Here is a 25,657-nt window from a genome sequence, read left to right as displayed (position 1 = left end):
ACTTTATGCAATGTTGTATTCTTTAACAAAAATAAGTTCCAACAAAACAAAAAAGTAAATAAAAAAAAAAATAAATAAATAAATAAATAAATAAGCATCTTATCAAACCAAACTTTTGAACCACAGTATATCTGCTTGAATCAGCTATAAAAAAATACAAAACAATAAAAGATACATCATAAACTGCTTATAGTATTTTTTTTAAATGTTGAACTAAATCAAAATAATTCATTAAGACCATACAGAAAATGTATGTATTTATTTAATTATTAAATGTATGTATTTATTTAAATCCAATAAATGCAACCTCCACAAACTACTTAAAAAATAAAATAAATAAACATCTTCCAAAAACCAAACTTTTAAACCACAGAATATCTACTTGAATCAGCTATTTCAATATGAATGTTAATAAAAAAGTAAATACAAAAAGGACCAGGGGCGGCCAAGCTGGAGCACGTACTCTGGTCCCCCGGACTCTGCGATGGTTGGGGAAATTCCAAATTGAACCAAAACAATCCATTACTTAAGATTGGAAATGAGATTGGCTTAAGATTGACAATGAAAAGTCAGGAATTGCAACCAGCAGAAAAAAAAGTTACGTTGGTAAATTACATGTATTATTATAATTATTATATATAATTATTATATATATATATTTTAAATAAATGTTGAAATAAAAAGAATCCATTAAGACATTTTAAATGTACATAAACATACAGTTTATTCCTCTAAATGCAACCTCCATGAACTACTTAAAAATAAAATAAACGTCTTACCAAAACCAAACTTGTAATAAATAAATAAATAAATAATTGGTTAAAACCATTTCTGTTCCATTTCCCGAGTTTATATGTTATTTACAGCATAATGCTTTTTATTTATCATCATTGGACTTATAATTGAACACTTGTGTTTACTATAACAACATTCTTATTTGCAAACACATTTGAATATTCATCAACCAATGCTGTTAATGAATAATAACAGTCCTACTTGTTTAAAATTTTCAGCATGTGCGCAAATATCACGCATACGCACTGCAGGCTTTAAAAAACTGAAGAAAAAAAAGAAGTCCAGAAATTGACTGTGGCCCTAAGGGCAAGAATGTTCGTAAGCAAATGTTAGTGTAATGCCCTGAGCTGTGCCAAACCAATTTGTTTTTCCATTATGCACGATTAAAGCATGTCACACAAATGTAGGTAAATGAGGGGAAAGGGCATATTCGCCGCACACACACACACACACACACAACGAACATACAATAACAATTTTAGATTCATATACAGATTTTGCTGCTCCTCTCATGATATTCCTGAATATAAATTATGCCTTTGATTAATGGCCCAAGAAGATATTTTCTCAACAGTTACATGCTATATTAAAATGACATACAGTAAGTGAAATACTGCTGAACATGCACTGACTGGTAAAGTTTGCATTTCATTTTAAGGCCCATTAACACACAGTAACACAGTAAATGTTGTCCACTATTCAATTCTAAAATTTCTTTTATTTCTTTTTTCATCATGTATTCAAACAAGCACTCCAGACAGACTGACGCTGGTATCAAAATGCATTAGCTATGCTTCCATTCAAAAATGCGAATTAAATTTATGCGTAAAACTGGATTATCGCTTAAAAGATGTGCGAATAAAGCAGCATTTCCATCCAACGAGTCAAAGTGAACAAAATTGTCACTTCCTGATTACCTGGCCCCAAATATCAACAGTAATAACGGAATTTGCGGCAGTAGGAGAAGCTGCGTCAATCTTTTCCTCATTTAATAAATGACTTGCGCCTCAGAAGGCAATCCTTACACGCAGTGAACGTGTGGTGGCGTTTGAAGGCGTGAGACGCAGAGCACTGATGCTCTTGATTCTGAAGATCATTAATAATATAACACTAATACTGAGATGGTTAAGGCGCTTTAGAATGACCAAAACAACATTTAAGATGTTTTACAATGTGTTCAGCCTGCTGGTTTGTCCATTCACTCACATTTTTATCATCACATGTTCTCTTATAAAATCACATGACTTTTTTTAATGCGCATACTAAAATTTGTTCGGTAAAAGTGTTTCCATCAGAGTTTATGCGCATCTTTTCTTATAGAATAAAACGTTTATCCAACTCAGTTATGTGCATATTTTTTAATGCACATTTTCAACATCTTGGCATTTCCATCAACCAATTTTTTATGCGCATATCCAAAATGCGCATAAAAACAGGTGTATGAAACTGTAGCTTATGTTGCTTTCAAATAAAACGTAAAAAAATGTACAATTTCAAAATGTAAAAAACGCCAACTATAAATCAATATTGATCATGTTTTTATCTGGGCACCTGACCTCCATACACAGAACAGTTAAATTAAAATTATGTGGAACCAACATCACTACTTGCCATACACATTTATACACAAATACACTTATTTAACAACACACTTTACATGCCAATTTGCACATAACAGCTGCACATATGACGTTGTATATAGTAATAAACATGTACATACACTTGTCAATCTGTATATTTGCACTCACTACTTCTATTTTTTTTTTTAAATATATATTTATTATTATCTGTTTTTTGTCCTGTCTCTGTGTAATCCTGTTGCACTGTAGAAGCTCTGTCACGAAAACAAATTCCTCGTATGTGTAAACATACCTGGCAATAAAGCTCTTTCTGATTCTGATTCTTAATGGAAAGGACTTCCAAGCCAAAGAGGGCGAAGCCTAAAAGCCATACCCACTTATTTCATAATCACATTGGAACAAACCTAACTGCAAGATGTCTGTCAAACGAAGCAAACGCTTCTAGTTTCAAACTCCAAATTAGGGCTGCTCGATTATTGGAAAAATCATAATCACGATTATTTTGGTTAGAATAGTAATCACGATTATTCAAAACGATATACAGTTGAAGTCAAAATTATTCGCCCTCCTGTGTTTTTTTTTATTTTTTATTATTATTCCCAAATGATGTTTAACATTTCGCAATATTTCCTATAATATGTTTTCCTCTAGGAAAAGTCTTATTTGTTTTATTTTGGTTAGAATAAAAGCAGGTTTAAATATTTTGAAACCTATTTTAAGATCAATATTATTAGCCCCCTTAAGCAACATATTTTTTGATTGTCAGCAGAAGAAACTACTGTTTTACAATGACTTGCCTAATTACCATAACTTGCCTAATTAACCTAGTTAAGCCTTTAAATGTTACTTTAATCTGAATACTAGTATCCTGAAAAAAACATCTAGTAAAATATTATTTACTGTCATCATAGCAAAGATAAAATAAATTAGTTATTAGAAATGAGTTACTAAATCTATTATGTTTAGAAATGTGTTGAAAAAAAAATCTTTCTGTTAAACAGAAATTGGGGGAAAAAGGGCCGCTAATAACTCAGGAGGGCTAACAATTCTGACTTAAACTGTATTTATACAGTTATTTTCCTCCCTGTAAATAAGGAAAGGGAAATAAATACAATAAAATACAAAATATGAAACAAACTGTTCTTTAAGCAGCGTTCTTCACCGTAAGAGAAAAAAAAAACAACAACCCCATTAATTATAGCTACAAAAGCCCTTCAGTTAAGAGCAGTGAGTGATTTTGTTCTTTTGTTGTTTGATTAATTATGATAAATAACAGTCGACAGCAGGAATATTACGTGCTGTCACTTTAAGAGCAGTACTGTTCTGATGTATGGTTTCACTTTCACATCTCTTTTGATTCTCAAATCGTTCGTTTATTACATAAATGATCACTAAACACCACGTTTTGACACAAATTTGCATGTATTTGATCATTAAAGCACTCACATTAGGATGACTTTAGATGTGTGTGCACTGCTACACACAACAGCATGCGATCTCTTTCGCACTTTTAAAAACTTGAATGATTCGAATATACATCAATGAATGATGCGCATCCCGTGCTGCAAACATTACATTACAGCACATGCTTTTAGTCATTTTCACGTGAAGCTGAGCTTTGCAGAGCAACAAACGTGTACAACTGGAAAGGGGGCATAATATGATGCAACAATCGTTTTATCTTGATTAATGTTTTTTCATAACCGTTAGAAGTCAAAATTGAAATCAAAACTAAATTTCGATTAATTGCACAGCCCTACTCCGAATCAACTTATTTTTGGCCAGATATCAAATTAAACATATCCCTTATTTATTGCAAACACCCCTCTAAAAATGGCACAGTCCTAAAAGGCACTTTTTTTCCCAGCTGTCTTTCTATGTAGGCCTGTGTCCCAGCAGTAGGACACTTAATAACGAGCAGTAAGGGATACGTAACAAATTATCTGCCAGGGCTCTGAGAAAATACCATTAGCCTGAATAATTAACTAGCGCAGGAGTGAAATACGAACTCCACCAAATGAACCGAAGCTCATGTATCCTCAGGCTGCTCCAGAAGTCCGCCTTTATGTCTGACATCAGACCAGGGTCTCAGAATGACACTCTCTCCATCTTTCTCATTCACAACCTAGCATTTCATTTATGTAGACCGAAGGCCACATATGAATGCAATACATCACAGAGATCTATAAAAGCTGTCGCATCTCACAAAAGACTGAGATCGATCGGAAAGAATGCAGTATGTTTAACTTACAATACAATAAGCTCATTTCTATTTGTAATGGTTATGGTTGCGCAATGAGAAACGGCAAAAATGCCTCGGAAATTAGGTTAATAATATGGCACACATTTTCCTAACCGCCCGAGTCTTCTGAATTGATTACCCAGCGAGAGTTTAAGCGCCCAGGGCACGCCGTTTGTCATAATAAAACGGAGATTAGTTTAAAAAAGAAACGTTTATACCATTCTTTACGCCATGACATCTGCTTAATGTAAAGCTCAATTAAACCGTAGAACAATTTTCCGTCATTTGGTTCGATTTTATATATCGTTGAGGGCGAAAGGGAAGTCCTAAAAATGGATCAAACAGAGCTGTGGCTCTCAGAGGAGATAGAAAGAGAGGAAATTCTCATTATTATGATCATCATCTGACCTCTCACTTACTTTTTTTCTCTCCTTTTTAGGCACAACCTAGACGTAACGTCCTCATCAAAAGCATCCATCAGACATAAATATTCCAGTTATACAACCCCTACCATATGCCATAATAGATGAGTAACTGAAATAAATGCGGACGATTGTAAAACACCATTTAGAGGACATCAATTATCTGGAGAGGAAAATGATGAGAGAAAATCAGCCAGCATGTGGTCTATTCAAAGCACAGTTACGAAGCTTACATTTCCAACCGACACTGAACATCTCAGCGAGGTGCAGCCGTCATGCGGTTACTGTCTTTGCTTTTATGAGATGAATACTTTATGTGAAAGGCACATTTAGCCACCTCAATAGGAAATCAGTGTTGATTCACACTCCATAACTTTCTGGAGTGTTTCTTACTCAAGCATGCGTGCTATTCCTGTGACTCACTGCCGCGTGCTCAAAGTCATCATCATCCCCACCGGGGGAAATAGATTCTCGTTTATTTATTTATTAAACGTTTTTGTTGCAAAATTTGCCATAATGCTAAAGTTATTGCCAGTGTGTTGCTAAGTAGTTGCTGGATCAATTTTTAAAGGGATATTATATCCAAAAATAAGAATTCTCTCACCATTTACTCACTCAAGTGGGTCTAAACTCTTACTTTCTTTCATCTTTTGAACACAAAACAAGAAATTCTGAAGAATGTTGGAATAAAGCAGCTATTGAAAGTGAAGTGAGCCTTGTCAAGGATGGTTTTACCCATACTTGGAATTCATCCTCTGTTTTAAACCCATTCGAGTGTACACGCACATTTTTTGAGGTAGGAGTGAGAGCACACAAACAAACACACATTATTAGCATACACTCAAAGCAGTGGGCAGCTATTGCATCTAGTGCCCGGGAAGTAATTACTGGTTAGGTCAGTGGTCCTCAACCATCGACTGGTCAGTGGATCAGTTGGTACTGGGCTGCACAAGAAGTCATTAATTATTTCCATTTTATTTATTATCTGAGTCTGAACGACCTCTTATTCTGAAAAGTCTTTTATTTTGAAAAATGACCGTATTCTCTCGGTTACATCTCGGTCACTTGAGCACCTAAATTGAACCCACAAGCAGTAAAATTAGTAAGAAACGGACGTCTTTGGAACGGGGAAAGGCCCAGTGAACGACCCTTGAACTGCCAACCATTTGTCAACAAATCAGGTGAACCCAGCATGTCTGTGCATAAATATCAACTGATGGAGATCGCGAATGATGGCGCCCTTTTAGAGGCTGTTCGCATATCGCGTCTTTTCTAGAGTTCACACAAGTTCGTTGATTCCAATGGAGGTGCACGGCTTGCACGCTAACGCCTTCCTAGCGCACGCGGTTGAAATAATTCCATGAGCACACCGCGAGTCACGTGACAAGAATTGACCACTCAGCTTTAGCTTGTAAAGAATATACACATCTGGGTTGACTTGTTATCTCAGTGCTTTGCAATTTTCTCCATAAATAAAACTTGTATCAGAGTAACAGCAATGTTTTGTCAGCTTATCCTCTGAGAAAACGGTAGATGGTCACCTAGCAATCTACAACCTACGAAACACCGCTCCGCCACCCTCCACCTGGTCCGCGAGAAAACTGTCAAGCGTTGATCGGTCCACAGTGATAAAAAGGTTGAGGACGACTGGGTTAGGTGACTTTCTCAAGGGCACCTCAAATGTGTATTGAAGATGTACAGAGTTCATTCATTCACTCCCTCTGTTAGGACCAGGACTCGAACTAGCAACCTTTGGGTTACAAATCCTACTCACTGATCATTAGGCCACATCTGTACTAATGGTATAAATTAGGGCTGCACGATACTGGAAAATTTTACATTGCAATATTTTTTCTCTATTATATATATTGCGATATAACTTCACCAGACGACTTCAATAGCGACATTTGTCATTACTTCGGATGATTTTGCAGGGGATTGAAATATTATATAATATTTTTAAATGTAATTTATTATATACGTATCTAATAAACAAACTACAGTCATGAATTAGCATGTTGCTAGTATGTTTATAGAATTAATTAGCATATTGCTAGTATGATTAGTATGTTGTTAGTATGTTTCTAGTATGGATTAGTATGTATCTAGTGTGGATTGGCATGTTATTAGTATGTTTCTAGAATGAATTAGTATGTTTCTAGTATGGATTGGCATGATGTTAGTATGTTTCTAATATGGATTGGCATGATGTTAGTATGTTTCTAATATGGATTGGTTTGTTGTTAGTTTGTTTCTAGTATGGATTGGCATTTTGTTAGTATGTTTTTAGTATGGATTAGTATGTATCTAGTGTGGGGTGGTTTGTCATAAGTATGTTTCTAGTATGGATTAGTATATTGTTAGTATGAATTGGTATGTTTTTAGTATGTCCAATGTAAAGTCAATGGCAGTTTTTACAATGAAAGTCTATAGGACAGTAGCTAGGATGCTGTAAGTGGTTGCTTGGGTGTGGCAAGTAGGTTAAAAGGTCATCAGTAATTGGCAGATTGGTAGTCTGAGTTAAAATAAGCCCAAACTTAAGTTTGACTGACAGTCCGGTACAAAGTTATGAGGTCACAAAGTTTGATCCAATATTAAGTCTGTGGGACTTTTCCAAACTTTGACCTGTATTTTGACCTGTGGCTTCTGGTCATCTATAATCCCAGCTCAATTTTTCATATCTTGCAATGTGACCATTGCAAATGCACACATTGCGATATTGATGCTCAAATGATATATTGTGCAGTCCTAGTATGAATAATAATAAAAATAAATACATACATTTCAATTCCATTGTTGGAGCCTTTTCCTTTCTCTTTCTTTGTGTTCATGAGTAAATGATGACAGTTTCTATTTTTGGGTGTACTATCCCTTTAACGGCCAAAATCACAAAAGTCTTTAAATGTAATCACTCATAAAATCGGCACATCCAAAAGTGAGTCCCAGATGACAAAGAACCTGTAACAGGCCCTCTCCCAAACAACATCACTTTAATAAACATGTGGATTTTGCACAACAATGGGACGAATTGCTCTCAACAGGTGATTTGAAATCTGGCAGTAATTGTCTTGAAATGTACTACTCAAGGATGTGAATTTGAAAAAGTGCTGCATTGATTGAAGTGGTGGCTTCTTGAAATGACATCAATTAGGAAACAAAGGAAAAACAAAAAAATATTAAATTCACTAACCGACCTCACAAATAAACTAGGCTAGAAAAGATAACATTAAAAATAGTTTTGAGAGAGAGACAGAGAGAGAGAGAGAGAGAGAGAGAGAGAGAGAGAGAGAGGGGGGGGGGGTTCTCATTATGTTCTTCTGACCTCTTGCTGAAATAAAAACTTTATTTTAACTTTTAAAATAATTTAAGGACAATATTATTAGTCGCCTTTTTTCTCGACTGGCTACAGAACAAACTAACATTGTCCAATAACCTGCCTAACTAACCTAATTTGACTAGGTAACCTAAAAAGCTAGCTAACCCTTTAAAATGCATTTTAAGATGAACACTAGTATAGTAATAACTAGTAAAATATTATGTACAGTCATTATAACAAAGGTAAAAGAAATTAGATATTAGAAATTTGTTATTAGAAAAAAATGCCTCTACATTAAACAGCACTTGTGAAATATGTATTTAAATGAATTAGGGCTGCACAATATATAATTTCAGCATCAATATCACAATGTACACAATAGTCACATCACAGAATATGCAATGTTGAGATTATATGTTGGGATTAGATTATTTGTGGAGTTTAACCATTATAGACTGTTGGTTTATCACCTGCATGTGTTTTTAAGGTCTGTGACTGTACATTAAGGCACACAAAATTGAACAATTTGAACCAAAAATATGGTTTTAACAGGGTTGTGCTTATTCTCATAATGAGTTATGGGTGTGTTTTGACAATAAACCATTCAGAGTCTCATCTCCCATTTCCTTTAAGAGTCAGTTGTGTCGAGCCATGGCGCATTTGCTGTTTACATGGCAGACTTTGTAGGTGAAAAAATTGAAGGCTTCACTATTGAGAAAAAGTTAAACAGACCATATGCAGTGCGAGGAGAAAGAAGATTCAGTCTCTTTACTTTCTCTTTCCTGGATAAGGAAACGGTGTTGTATGCACTCTGCTAAAGACATCCATTAGCCTACATATTTCATTTCGTTTGTTATGATTACATTATACAAAAGCAAGTTGTCATGAATAAACTGAAAAAAGCCCCCCGAGATGAAGAAGGCATGGAGGTAGCGGTTTTTATATTCATGTAGAAAATAAAAATTTTTGTAAAATTTTTAATCCTTTAATTCTTTTTCAAATGTAAAGATATTTGTGTTTTGCTGTACATCCTGTGTGTATTAAGCAATCTGTATGTGTTTAAAGCGTACAAACACGCTCTGCGCTGGACTTTAGACCTGCTTTCAGCTGGTCTACTGCACAGTCTATTTAGTTCCACAAAATAGCAACACACCAACAATGCGCCTTAACACACCTCCTTTCTAGACTGGAACACTCATGAGTCCACAAAGTGGTGCAAATGAATTTGCTATTTACACAATGTGGTGCAAAACGGGAAAATTACTGTTGCGTTGGTCTGAAAACAGCAACACATTGCGGCAAACAGATCTTGCGCCTTATTGCGCTGGGTGTATGATAGGGCCTTATCTTTATCTTTACCTTTATCTTATATCCTTGCATTTTTTTTATCTATGCGTTTATTATATTTCATGCACAATTCACATCCAGAATAATTCCAAATCAGTCTAAATTAATGAATTCTTTCCAAATAGATGAAATTGTATTCATATCGCAAAATATATTGCAGTAAAACTAAACATCGCAACGTCATATTTTTCCAATGTTGAGTAGCCCTAAAATGAATACACATTTTACAACTAACATTTTTCCTTTCACTGTAAATGTAAATACATATTTATAGATTAATATAAATAAATATAATAAATAGAATAAATAATAAAGCTGAAAAGTTCATAAACGATTCGATTTAGTTTTATCATCACATTTATTATTTGTTCTTATTTCTTATACTTGTTTCTTTTATTCTTGTTCATGTAAAGCACTTTGAATTACCACTGTTTATGAAATGTGCTATATAAAAAAAACTTGCCTTGCCTAGTTCATAAAAGTTTCAACTTGGAAAACTGAAGTGAAGCAGTTTTAAATGACTAGTTAAGCTGCTCTGACACAATCTAAATTGTAAAAGCGCTATAGAAATAAAGATGAATTGAATTCAATTGGATAAACAGAAATGTAAATTTAAAAGTGTATGACTTTTAAACTACTGAAATGTATAAATTGATAAATGTTTGAGGCCATACAACCAATGGAAAAAATAAATCTATTGAATTGAGCTGTACATACCCTCTGCACATGGACATTTGTAATTATGTTTATCTATCTGCACACTTCTGCTATTAATAGTATCCTGTACATATATTCATTTATTGTAAATCTGTTCATAGCTAATACAACCTGTATATAATGTTGATAGTACATCCATCTGTAAATATTACCATAGTTTTTCTATAACTGCACTTTATAACTTATACCTGTATCCTGCACTTGCTGCTATTGCACTGCTGGTTAGACCTAAACTGCATTTCGTTGCCTTGTACTTGTACATGTGTAATGACAATAAAGTTGAATCTAATCTAATCTAAGCTAATCATTGCTAGCAATTGTGAAATTTTTTTGGGTGCACCACCAATAAAAATGAAGACTTGTTGCTATGGTAAGAAAAAAAAAAAAAGAAAAGTACCATTCCACATTTTGAACATGAATATAGCACTGGCTATGTTAAAAAAGTGGGTCTATCTACAATGAGATGCTCAGAAGTTAAAAGCGCTGCCTTGCATTCAAAGACTTCGCTCTTCTCTTGACCATGAAGCTTCCAGGACTCTTCGGTTTATTTCAAGAGAAGGAAGTTAAACAGAATTAAAGTGATGTCAGACAGGTAGCACGGTAAATTTGATTTGGGAATCCTTTATCTGCCTTTCAAGCTCTCAAAAAGGCAGCAGGATGGAGTGCAGAAGTGAGATAAGCGCGGAAAAAATGACCATGAAAATATTTCAGCAAGCAGAGGACGCTGAAAAACCTCTTCAGCAACAGGGGTCGACAGTCGACTAGATGGGCTGACGGCAGACAGGTTAAAAGAAGAGTGGAAAGCAGACAAATTTCTCTTCATACCACCGAGCGTGTCTACATGTAGTCATTTAGAGTAAAAATAGAGAAATGCTTCAGGCTATCTGACGTTAACTGAGGGAAGGTGGGGAAAGAAAAAAAAAAACATGTAACGAAGGACTTATGTTTATGCATGAGGGGAAACTTTTCACTCTTGAATAGTTAACGAGGAGCAAATGTGGAATTTGCAGTAATTCAGCAGGTCTGCAGGAGGAAATGTAAGAGGAATGATGGCTGGAGCGTTTGACACACTTCAGGAGTTTAAAGAGCTCAACGTCCTTGGCTAAAATCGAGATGAAGAGTGCAGAGATGAGCTAATGTGTGGAATCAAACTGCTTCAGCTCTTGGAGTCTGACAGAACGATTCATGAAAATTGTGTTAAGAAAAAAAAATTAAGCTTCTTGCATATAAATGATTTTTGTTGTCTAAGATTTAAATGTACACTGTTAAAAATGCTGGATTCCACACATCTACTTGACAACATAAAGGAACTAAACTTATTAGTTTTTACTAATTTAAGTGGATTGAACATAAAACACAACAAAACCCTGAAGAACTGTGTGTTTTCAGCTCATTTTAAGGCCCAATCCCAATCCCAATTTGTACCCCCACCCCTACCCCTTCCCCTTGGCCCTTGAAACAAAGTGTGAAGGGGAAGGGCTTCAAAATTTACTGCTAAGAAAAGGGACACCACTACAGCACCTGCACACGTCATCATATGTCATCACGATCTCTTGCTTCATATGAGATTGATGATTATGACTGCTGTAGTTATTCCAGTTGTGCTTTTTTTTGGTATTTATCTTCAGGAAATCACTGAAGGAATATATTATGTTATCATAAAATAATATAATGTGGCAATAAGATCATAACTGTACTGTGCATTTACACAGTGGCCATATTCATCTATGTAAACACACACAAAACAGCATTAACATTATACCAGACACTGTAAAAAGGTCATTCCCAGCCACTAGACTTTTCTGACAGGGTATTCGAGTGTCATCGAGTGTCAGAATTTTGTGTGACTCCTATACAGGAGTTATTATTAGGGATTATAGATAGCGAAATTTAGCTGTTTTTATTTTAGCAGTTTTTTTTTTATAAAAGCATGATGGTAAAACACGAATGCGGTTATGAATGTATTAAAACATATGCTTGTTTGTTGTAAAATTCGTAATGATGACAGAAAAATACTAATTTGTGGATCTTATTTCCGGGTTCAACAATGTTGCTGTTGTGGCTGGTGTATTCTGGGAAATTGTCTTACCCCTTGGTTTCGCCTTCAAGCTAAAGAGAATTGGGACACCCCTACCCCTTCACGTGAACACGCAAAATGAGGGGTAGGGGTAAGGGGAAAATCTAAGGTGTAGAATTGGGATTGGATCTAAATAAGAAGTTTGAACAAACAGTATTTTTTGTGTGTATGTATATATCATAAGAAAGAACTGTGAACACAGCTGAAAGCAAACTTTTATCATTTATGTTCTGAAATAAGTCCTAAGTATTGTTTAATGAAGCAAGAAAATGTTCATATAGCATTTTTTTCTATTAAAGAAAGTCTAATTTGTTTAACTTTGGCTGGAATAAAGGTGTCTTTTTTTGTTTTGTTTTGATATTTTTAATATTATTTTTTATTATAATTGATTTTTATTTTGTTTTATTTTATTATTGTAATAATATTTATACTTTTTTTTTTACATTGGCTAAAGTGCCAAATACATCCCAGGAGCTACGTTTTTTAGCAGTTTTTGTTTTTTTGCCGCTGTGTACGCTTTTTGAGATCTCAAATTTCTCTAGCGAGTGCCATTTGCGCCTGCTCTTCTCGCGTAAATCCACCAAAGGTTGCTGTCGACTCACTGACTAACCGAGCAACCACTCTCTCCACCCACCTCCTTCCCTAAACCTAACTGATAGTGTTTTAAAAAGCACAGATTGACTAGCGACCACACTTCCCTAAACCCAATCGATAGTTTTGAAAAGCCAAATTTTTACCACATTTTCAGATTTTACCACATTCTCACCCTGTTATTTACTTATTTGTTTTCTTTTTGGGCTTTTGTGTTTGTCTTGCCTGCTTTCTGGAACTGCTCTTCACCTGACTTGAGCCCTGTTGTCACGGTTAACTTCGCTCTGCATCTTTAATTCTCCAATGTATGTGGCGATCCACTGGACAAACTAGTAACAGCAGGAAAGCTATCCACATGAAGGTACACGGTCATCTGGTAAGCGCAAAAGCAACGCCATAATACCACCTCATTGCGTTCATTTTAAAGACGAAATGCAAATTTGCGATCTCCAGAAATGTATATAGGGTTACGTTTTCAGAATGAGCTTATGCTGGTTTTAAATCATGCCTTCAAACGCCATGAAGTGGGTTCATTTGCAAATCTGTGTTTTACAAGTGAACTGAAACAAGCAGTAATCAAGGACTAAACAACTGTAACAATCGCTCAAACTATGAAACGGAACAAAAGGAAAACAGCTGCATCACCAACCAAGAAGCAAATAATGACTCATTTACTGCTGCTTTCATTTTCATACACGCCGGGAGTCACGTCATCTTACAGTTAATTGAACAAACGCTTTGTGCATTTCTAAGCAGCAATAAACGGTAAAAATTGAGATTTCATGCCACAATTAGAGATTACGCATTATGAGTGTTCACACTGTGCTCATGCAGTGAGAACGCTTTCAAGCAAATGTGTGGAAAGGGGAAGCAGAAGCTGGTGGAGTGAAGGGAAAGTCGTTTACAGAGACCCTCAGTCTTGATTCAGTCAAATCTGGGTCAAGGTTGTCTGTTTAAAAAAAAAAAAAACGGCCTTTTCTCCACTTTAATTTTCTGCCTGGAACACTGGGGACGCACAGCAGACTGACTGCATAATAATAAAGCCCACATACGACACACACACACACACACATTCAAATGTTCTGGTACCTCGAGGCTTGTTGCTTCTGCAAGTGGGTCAATTCTCACACCGCCGAGTGCATAAAGTTATCTGACATCTGTCCAAACATACTGTGCGTTCATTTTGATTTATGAGCGGTTTATCACCTCTTCTTAATAAGTGGGTTTCATCTTCTTGTTGCCTTTGATAAATAAATATATGCATATATACTGTAACACTACCTGACAAAAGTCTTGTCGCCTATACAAGTTTTAGAAACAACAAATAATAACTTGAATTCTTGTTGCTCATTTGGTACCAAATTGGCTTAAATGTGGCCTCTAGATTGTTTATTTTACAAAAATAAAATATGATCATGACAATAAATAATTATTTAATTAGGGCAGTAAGGTCTGAGTTTGCTTAGACAAAAGTCTTGCCACTTAACAGAAATAATGTACAGTATAGAATATCTTCCATCTTACCCCAGCCATGCTCAAAACTGTTCATGTCTGGTGAGCGGGTTGGCCAATCCTGAGCACCTTGACCTTCTTTGCTTTCAGGAACTTTGATGTGGAGGCTAAAGTATGAGAAGGAGCTCTATCCTGCAGAAGAATGTGCCCTCTCCTGTGGTTTGTAATGTAATGGGCAGCACAAATGTCTTGATACCTCAGGCTTTTGATGTTACCATCCGTTCTGCAGATCTTTCGCACGCCCCATACTTAATGTAACCCCAACCCATGATTTTTCCTTCACCAAACTTGACTGATTTCTGTGAGAATTTTGGTTCAATGTGGGTTCCTATCAGTCTTGTGCAGTATTTGTGATGATTGGGATGCAGTTCAACAGATGATTCATTGAAAAAATGCCACTTTTCCAAATGATTAACTAGAAGTCAAGTTATTATATGATGCTCTTACAACTGGGATCGACGACAAGACTTTTGTCAGGTAGTGTATATGCATATGAGCACTGTAAAAAATGTAATGACAAAAGTAAAGACATTTTTTATGTTGATTTAACTTATTTTAATAAGTCAATCAGGTTTCAATTCAATTTTAAGTTATACAAAGTTCAACTTGATGTAGTTTGATCAACGTAAGTTGAGATAACTAGAAAAGTTCATTTGATTCAACTAAAAAATGTAAGTTGTGTGTTTTGCTTTTTACAGTGAGTATGTTTTATTCCAAGCAAAATATTGGGTGGCTACAGATCTTCAAGAACTTTTTTAATCAAGCAAAAGTCACATTTACGGTGATAAATTACCAGCAAACTGTAGGTCTCAAACTCGATTGCTGGAGGGCCGCAGCTATGCAGAGTTTTGCTACAACCCTAATCAAGCACAGCAAGGTGTTTAAGACTACTAGAGACTATTAAGCAGGTGTGAGGTGGAGGTGGTTGGAGCCAAACTATGCAGAGCTGCGGCCCTCCAGGAATTGAGTTTCAGACCTCTGATTTACAGCAAATGTTGCCTAACAAACTATTTTCTACATATGGTTGTATTTAAAATTTTAGACGCAAACTTGAAAATTTGACATTTCTTTTATAAAATTGGCTAAAGTTCAAATAGTAACTTTGCTATAACTAAAATGAAGATTAAATCTGAACAGAAAATAAAAACTTGGGAAATCAAAAAATAAAATTAAATTAAATAAAACAAAATATGACAAAATTACAAAGTAATTTATATTATTTTTCATATATTTCTTAATTAAATAGCAATTTAAGATCTAATAAATACTTTAGCTGTATTCTAATGCTAAAACACAACATTAAAATCCAATATGGGCAAATTTAAAGTGGTGGAAGGAGTACTGGAAAATCATTCTCAAGTTAAAGTACCATTACTTGCCCCAAAAAGTAGAGTAAAAGTATATGTTGTAAATATTACTCAAAGTATGAGTAAAAAGTAGCCCTTTTAAAAGTACTCAAGAGTAGTGAGTAGTGAGTATTACGATGTGAACAGCTGATCCGTTTACATGCAATTTGTTTGAATGAGTGTGAAAACATAACATTCTGTTGTGCATTAGTAATTGTTTAAGGCCATTTGGTAATTTCAGTCATCATCTAGTAAATATCCATCTTTCGCATCAGTGATATGCAGACTAAACAGTCACTGGGTCATTGCGTGTAAAGATTTTGGACATCTTCATGGACACTTTTAATACTTCCAAGCGGTTTGCTGCATTTATAAAGCACCCATGTCATTAGGTTGTTCAGTAGGATGCGATTTAGTTTTCATGTGCGATTGGACGGGAATCACAGGACTGATAATTTTACTCAGCCAAACCCCATAGACAAGAAAAAAACAAAGTAGTAACTGCAGGTTGAAGGAAAACAGTGGAGTAAAAGTACTGATACTGCACTAATAATGTACTAAAGGGAAAGTATAAGTACACAACTACTCACTAAATTACAATTCCTGAGGAAAAACTACTCAAGTATTTGTAATTTGTTTCTTCACATCATTGCTGACTGCACAATAAAGCCTACATAAGACACACAATTCAAATTTCTTTAGCTTGTTTCTTCAGCAAGTGGGTCAATACTCACATCGGTGAGTGCATTAAGTTATCTGTCCAAACATACTGTGCTTTAATTTAGATTTACGAGCGGTTTATCACCTCTTCCTAATAAGTGGGCTCCAGAACTGTCGTTTGGCTGTCTTCGATGAGATCTCTTGGTTGGCTCAATTACACATATTCAGAAGAGAGTATGAATTCATCGCACACAAACTGAAGATTGCTGTGATTCATGCTCTCATCAGACTCGGAATATGATTATGATCTCCTCTCTGGAGCTTTCAGCGCACTGAGAACACGAGGCTAAATCAAGGATGATGGCACCGCCGAGGACCCTCAGAACAAACAAAAGCTCGTCACCGGCTGTCTAAAAGCGCCAGATCCCCAATGTTTCACCTCTTTACAGCGGAGGTTTTTAAATTATCTTCAAAAGGTTATCATTAGTGAATATCCTAACATGTCAAGCCCATTCATTTCTATGCAGGGAGCTAAAAATAAATCAGATACAATTTCACAACTACAGATAATTTGTATATATGTTTTAGCTGTAGAAAACATCACTAAAAAATATAGGAAATATACAAAAAAAGCTGAGAAACTTTTTTGTTAGATAATTAAATAATTACACACACGCGTACGCATATACATATGCATAAATATGTTCATTCTAGTTAAAATAAATTATACAGTAAATAAAATATATAATATAAAAAATATATAACATATATGTAGAGTAATTAAAATATACTGTACATAAATGCACATGTAAAAATTGCATTAAATGTTATTAAAAACAATAATGTTACTATAGAAATCCTGTAAATTGTACAGATGTATGTATGCAGGTTGAATATTAAAAAAGCTTCACATAATCTTAGATTTTTGTAGGTTTATTAGTGCATATTTTTTTTAAATATATATTTATATCATAATTGTTTATTTATTTTTTGGAATATATTTAGAAAAAAATGTTTAAATGCTTAATTTTTTTCTCCAATAACTCAATTTTAGTATTGCTTTCATAAAATTAAATAAACCTCAAATCTATAGAGAAATATACATTTTATACACTCACCAGCCACTTTATTAGGTACACCTGCCCAATTGCTTGTTAATGCAAATTGCTAATCAGCCAATCACAGCAACTCAATGAATTTATGCATGTATACATAGTAGACAATCTGCTGCAGTTCAAACTGAGCATCAGAATATGGAAGAAAGGTGATTTACAGTTGAAGTCAGAATTATTAGCCCCCCTGAATTATTAGTTCCCTGTTTATTGTTTCACCAATTTCTGTTTAATAGAGAGATTTTTTTCAGCACATTTCTAAACATAATAGTTTAATAACTTATTTCTAATAGCTGATTTATTTTATCCATGATGACAGTAAATAATATTTGACTAGATATTTTTCAAGACACTTCTATACAGCTTAAAGTGACATTTAAAGGCTTAACTAGGTTAATTAGGTTAACTTGGGAGGCTAGGGTAATTAGGCAAGTTATTGTATAACGGTGGTTTGTTCTGTAGACTATTGAAAAACATATATAGCTTAAAGGGGCTAATAATTTTGACCTTAAAAATGGGTTTTAAAAAAAGTAAAAACTGCTTTTATTATGGCCGAAATAAAACAATAAGACCTTCTCCAGAAGAAAAAATATTATCAGACATACTGTTAAAATTTCCTTGCTCTGTTAAACATTGGGAAATATTTATAAAAAAAAAAATAATAAAAATATTCAAAGGGGGCTAATAAATATTACTTCAGCTGTAAGTGACTTTGAATGTGGCATGATTGTTGGTGTCAGACGGGCTGGTCTGAGTATTTCAGAAACTGCTTATCTACTGGGATTTTCAAGCACAACCATCTCTAGGGTTTACCGAGAATGGTCTGAAAAAGAGAAAAGGTTCTGCGGGCGCAAATGCCTTGTTGATGCCAGAAAGTCAGTGGAGAAAGGCCAGACTGGTTCGAGCTGATAGAAAGGCAACAGTAACTCAAATAACCACTCGTTACAATCGGGATATGCAGAAGAGCATCTCTGAACCCCAGCCTACCTGAGAATTGTTGCTGACCATGTCCATCCCACATGACCACAGTGTAGCCATCTTCTGATGGCTACATACAGGATAATGCAACATGTCATAAAGCACAAATCATCTCAGACTGTACTCTTCATTGTACTCAAATGGCCTTCACACCTCACCAGTCTCAATCCAATAGAGCACCTTTAGGATGTGCTAAAACAGGAGATTCGCATCATAGATGTGCAGCCGATAAATCAGCAGCAACTGCTTGATGCTCTCATGTCAATACAGACCAAAATCTCTGAGGAATATTTCCAGTACCTTGTTGAATCTATGCCATGAAGGATTAAGGCACTTTTGAAGGCAAAATGGGGTCCAACCTGGTACTAGTATTGTGTACCTAATAAAGTGGCCGGTAAGTGTATGCAGCCGCTCTAGCATATATAAATGCTAAATTTATTATATGTATATGAAGTTAACAATTATAGTAAAATTAAATAACAATAAAAGAAAAAGCAATGTGCAAAAATACATTTGAACTGTTTTATCTTTAATTTATTTATATAAAATAGTACGCCACAAATACAGAAAAACATACACTGTACATTTCCTATCTCTCTTTAACACTTATTGTAAATAAATCCATTTATAAATGATTAAATAAGCAATAATCAAAAGTAATAAAAACACCAATTCTATGCATTTGAACAAATCAAACAGCAATAGTTAGAATAATACTTTTGAACTGACTTCTCTCCACTGTCGTGTCATACACAACTATTAAAAACCCCATAAAAACAAACTCCTTTAAGAAAATAAAAGACCAGTCTTGCATTGAAATCCCCTCTTAAAAACACTTCACCAAGATGCATAGGGATACTTCTGCCCACCAGATAAATACACTTACATAACCACATTCAGCCTTAAAAAAGGGGTCTGTGACACGAATTACACCACAGGTGCCTCGAGCCAAACCGAACAATAGTGTAAAAGCCAACAGCATTAGCGATGTGGACAGAATTAACGATGCAGGTGACCCACATGAAGGAACCACAGCGTCTTCGCTAGAGGTGATAGGAGCACTTGTGCTAAGTGCAGATATGGAGGAAAGCTATATTTACTGACAGGAACTGAAGCCCATTTGTCCTGTATAGCAGTGTTATTAGCTGCTCCTTGTTATAAAATGGTAAATGTTCTTGGTCGCTCCGTTTAGAGCATTTGTCAGAGCACTTCACTGCAGTTCTCTGGCAGTTTAAACAAGGAAACACACGCTGGACACTCAAGCTAATAGGAAAAGCTTTGATAAACACTGAAGTATGCTTCTGTTGCCTGTTATTCTGTATTGTGCTCTCCAGTGATGTCTGACAGAGAAAACCAAATATTGGCTGGTATTATTTTCTATTTTTATGCTAAAATTAACTATATCGTATATGATCACGCAAGAAAAACAGCAAATAAAATTAAAATAATGATAATAAAATTATATTCTTATTGTTTATTATTCATTCATTCATTTTCTTTTCAGCTTAATCCCTTTATTAATCAGGGGTTGCCACAGCGGAATGAACCGCCAACTTATCCAGCATATGTTTTACGCAGCGGATGCCCTTCCAGCTGCAACCCAACACTGGGAAACCCCCATATACACTCTTGCATTCACACACATACACTATGGCCAATTTAGTTTATTCAATTCACCATAGCACATGTCTTTGGACTGTGGGGGAAACAGGAGCAACTGGGGAGAACATGCAAACTCCACACAAAAATGCCAACTGACGCAGCCGAGGCTCGAATCACCGACCTTCTTGTTGTGAGGCAATTGTGCTACCCACTGTGCCACCATAATGCCCCCTTGTTGAAATTTAATAATAGCACATGTATTTATTAGATTTAAGTTTATTAAATAATAAATTTGTATTATTTATTATTTTAGTTTTTTGACTTGTTTGTAAATTTTTTTTTAAATCAAGAAGAATTTGATAGACAAGCAAAAAGCAATGATGAACATGTATAACATTTCTGAAAACAGAACAATATCTTTTTTTTAACTTTATTCTTAACATATTAATTCAAAATTGACAAGTTTTATTATTTTATATTAAATTAACTATATCACACTAAATAATAATAATAATAATAATAATAATAATAATAATAATAATAATAATAATAATAATAATGTTTTATTAAAATGTTTTAATAATAAATCCGTAATATTTATTATTTTAGTTTTTTTGTCTTGTTTATAAAGCAATTTTATTTAAATTAAGAATCATTTGATAGACAAGTAAAAAGTCATGTTAAAAATATATATTTTTGAAAACAGAACAATATATATTTTTAGTTTATTCTTAACATATTAATTCAAAATTGACACGTTTTTATTTTATTTTTATATTAAACTTAACTATATCACATTAAATAATAATAATAATAATTATTATTATTATGTTTTTGATAATAAATTTGTATTTATTATTTTAGTGTTTTTTTGTCTTGTTTTTAAAAATTTTTTTTATTAAGAAGCACTTGAAAGACAAGCAAAAAGTAATGTTAAAAATATCTATTTTGTTAAAATAAGTTAAAAAATGTTTTGTTTTCAAAAAAAATAACTGAAAACTGAGTGGGTTTTTCCTTAAAACATGCAAAATAATTGATTATTGCGGTATGACATAAAATTATTTTATTTACCCCAGTGGCATTATAATACCCTATTATTTAGCTTGTTTTAATGAACGGAACAGAAACAAAAGAATAAACAGAACAAAATAGCAAAACAACATAATTACTACATCTAATATTAAAATAAGAAATAACTTCAAGATGCTGATAAATATTTAATACTAAATATTTATACTAAATTAATGCTACAGGTTAGTACGTATTAAAGTAAGTAGTTACAGAGTTTGGTGTAACGCGTTCCACAGTAATGTGTTACTGTATTCTTTGGGCAATGCAGTAATGTAACGATTTACATTTTACATTTGTGTAGTTTGATCACAGTTACTAAAGTCAGTGTAATTGCGTTATGTTACAAATATAGTTTTTGGAAGAAAAAAAGCTTCTTTTAAATCAAATTTTCCGCTGCAACATGAGTTATTAAGCATGTGCTTTTAAATTGCTGGAGAACGCGAGCTGAAATAGCTGCTGACGAGAGTGGTTGCTTCTTCAAGTGGAAATATTACAGACATTATTTTGATTTCATTGAGCGGAAAAAAACTAAATATTGCTGTGAAATGCAGTCTATGTCGAGTCTATAGTACTTTTGACTGCTTTTAACTCGACCAACAACTTGTTCATGCACTTGAATAGAAAGCATTTTACAACATTACTCGTCACCAAGGAGGACACTGGCGCTCAAAACACAGCGGTTCAACTCCGCCTAAACAGGCTAAACTGAATTTTTGTGCAGGATCGGGAGTGAAGGTCTTTTCTGAATGTGAAGAGAAGCGTAGCTGCTTATGGGGCCGTTCACATATCGTGTCTTTTGCAAGTGCAAGTTCGTTATTTCCAATCGAGGCGCTCACACTTTCCAGACGCACCAGTATGTTTGGTATATACACATTTAGGTGGACTAATTATCTCAGACAAAGACAGAACACCCAAACTCAGCAGTGCTTTTGCATACTATTGATGTAAATAGTTACAGGTATCCAGTTATCTTCATGTCTTTTTTGTGTTAAAATAAAAAAAAGACAAACAGGTTTGGAACAAGGGAATGATGAGAGAATTTTAAGTCTTTTGAATATGTCAAGCAGCTGTGAACAACCCATTATAATGCATTTCAGTGAATATTAAATTACTAAAAGAGCTGCAGCTTATTTTGTATTTTATAGGTATATCTGATATGTTTTAAAAGTAACTTTAAAATAAAGTAATTAAATAAAGTAATCGGATTACTTTTTACATGAAGTAATTATTAATGTAATCAGATTACAATTTTCCAGTAGCAGTTAGTAATTTGTAATCTATTACTTTTTTCAAGTATCTTACCCAACACTGGTTAGTAAGTATTAAATCCATAATTAGCTGTCAAAAATAACAACAACTCCACAATAAATTATTTATTTAATGGAACCCTCTGGACACTCAAGCTAACAGGAAAAGCTTTGATAAACACTGAAGTATGCGGCTCTGCCACTCCATATTGTCCTGGCCATCAGTGTGAAAAGACTAGCATTGGGCATTATGTCAGCGGAGGGATAACTCCTGCAATCAACTCCTGCGACAGCTTGTCTTTCTCAAGATCTCTGCACTGATTTCCTGCTCATCTGCCACTGAAGAGCTTCAGGTTGCTCAGACATCCATCATAGATCTGGCGTCTGAGAGCTCTGACCCTTTCATGGGAGTGGGCGGTGGGACCGAATATATCAAGTCATTTTATGTAACAGTCTCTGAGTACGTTTACAGTACATACAAACCAATGCTCCCATTTTAATACAATTAAGACAATACTTTGATTAAGAGTCCACCATGTAAACAATGATTTTTGATTATCTTAATTCGACTAAAGTCACAATAGAACTAAACAGAAATCGGATTAAGACATGTGGAGTATTCCTATTTTAGTTGCAGCATTGAAATGCAATACAGACATGTAAACATCTTAATCAAACCATTACTGTAGAGTTTTTCGCCACATTTGTCACATTCGCCACACTTGTCAGGCATTTGACAACAAACAAATGAAAATGGCTTCAAGCAAGAGAGCACATTTTTGGTGCGAGCGGGAAACGATGACTATACTGGGAATTCTGGAAGAAATGGAGATTATGAAGTACCACTGAGTTTGTCGCCAGGGCATGAATAGAAAGTTAGTCACTGAAATGGCAGTGGTGGCCTATTGCTTGTAAATTTGTATCCGAAGTTGTCTGTTTGCACGCAGAGTGTGAGAAATTAACTGTAAGTTGAAGTTGTCGCAAAATTAAAAACAAAATGCAGAAAATCACATATGGTGCCATGATGAACATGAACTGTTGTTGTGTGAAAAGCCGGAGGAAACTAGTGTCGAATGGTGACGTGATGACGTTAATCGAATTATGTGCTATAAACATGTAAAACTGGATCATAAAGGGGAACATTCACAAAGCAACTCATGTAAACACCTTAATCATATTATTGTCTTATTCAGATTAAGGCAAATCATTTAATTACTGATGACTATGTAAACGTAGTCACTGTCTATTTTCAAAACGGTACAGTTTGTGCTAACACACCGATAACAAAGTAATTTAAAATATTTCAGAATTGTATTTATTTATTCAATTATTTTACATTTAAAAAAACCCTATCGGATATGCTCTTTTTGCAAATACTGTACATCTAACGTGGTAAATAAGGACAATCAAATGCAGATCTACTTTGAAATATGATCAAACTTGTATATGCACAACAAAACACCTGTCTTTTATTATAAAAATATGTGATTCATGAATATATTACGCTGAATACATATATCTATGACACACTCCATGGTAAGAGGGGAGTGTATTGTCCCTAGATGTAAAACCTCATTTGGCCAAACCTCTTCTTATAGAGCCACAAGTCTATAGAAGACTCTTGCAACAGAATTAATCACGTGCACAAATTACAAGATGTTTTCACGCCTGACCAGGAGGTGGTTTTTGTCAAATTAAATTTGTGTTGTGTTTGATTTGTCTGTGTTTAGTCTGTATGTGATTGTATCTGTATAGTATAAATTGGCAATTTTATTTAATTTTTTTATTTATTTTATTATTGTTTTTTTTTTTCTTTGATTGTTTTAGGATTTTCCTGTCCAGGGACTGCTGGTGGAAAATAGCAATCTATGCTAAAACCTGGCACAAGGTATTTTTTCCATGTCTCTGTTAAATGAATAAATTCTAACCAGAAGCACAAAAAGTCTTGGATTGTAGTGTTTTATCCACAAAAGCTAAAAAAAGTACTTGAAAAATGACTCAAATTTAAAGTCAAAATGAAATATAAATAAACTGACAGTGGATCTTTTTTCCCTCTCAAATTTCATTAACATTGCATATGCGGACCACTTATGTGCATCCCTGGCTGTAATGCCTTGTTAATAAGTACAAAATGTAATTTGCAAACATTCTTAAAGTTATGACAACCCATCGTTTTTTGGTCACACAACTATGAAAAAAAAAAAAATTAAATAATAAAAGAATTAGGTAAAACTTAAACTTTGTAAAAACGCTTTAGTTTAAGTACCATTTCTTACACTTAACAAGTGTCTTAATACCAGTAACTACTAATAAGAAGCAAATTAGTATATTATTGAGGCAAAAATCAGAGCTAATGATGTATTAATAGTGAAAGTATCTTAAAATAATGTAACCAAAGATTTAATCAACATTATAAAAAGCAATTACTTAAAAAATGGAGTAAACCCATTGCCTTAAAAGTGACAAGTTGGTTATACCTAGAGTAAAAAAAACTTTACTTTAAAGTATTTCTGTTACAACTATTACGGTCATATAACTTAATTTTTATAATTATGTACAGTTCATTTTCTTAATTATTTTAAGACGGTGCTTCCTCAATTTTTACATCACTTTATACAGAAGGCTTTGAGCTTATAAAGCCTTTCAGACTTTCACTTAACGTTCATTTCAAAGCTTTTAATCAAAACGATTTTCTACAGATATCGACTATATAATCGCACACTATATATTCTAAAAAATAAAGTTTCTAAATGGGGTGTTTTTACAATCGTGACACAGAAAAGCAGCAGCTGGAAGGGCATCCGCTGTGTAAAGCATGTGCTGGATAAGTTGGCGGTTCATTCAGCTGTGGCGACCCCTGATGAATAAAGGGACTAAGCCGAAGGACTTTTAGTGTTACAGAAAGGGAATGTTAAAGTTTCTTCAGGGAACTGGAAAATACAATGAGTGCCAACAAAACAAGCAGCATTCACACAGAAAATGAGAGAATTGCAGCAGCAGAAAATGGCTTCGGCAACCAAGTAATCCCTCTGAACTGTTTAT

At 34.2% G+C, this 25,657-nt stretch overlaps 1 protein-coding gene across 1 annotated transcript in view; it reads right to left on the bottom strand.

The window, feature by feature from the left end:
• LOC130219989 (mannosyl-oligosaccharide 1,2-alpha-mannosidase IA-like) overlaps positions 1-25,657 on the bottom strand; it is a gene marked incomplete at its 5' end in the record, with an annotated part of 90,970 nt that overhangs the window by 12,771 nt on the left and 52,542 nt on the right. The window lies entirely within an intron of this gene.

The sequence above is a fragment of the Danio aesculapii genome, unplaced genomic scaffold (assembly GCF_903798145.1).
Source record: "Danio aesculapii unplaced genomic scaffold, fDanAes4.1, whole genome shotgun sequence".
NCBI lineage: Eukaryota > Metazoa > Chordata > Actinopteri > Cypriniformes > Danionidae > Danio > Danio aesculapii.
The sequence above is the reverse complement of the archived record's forward strand: the minus strand, read 5'-3'. Positions and strand labels throughout refer to the sequence as shown.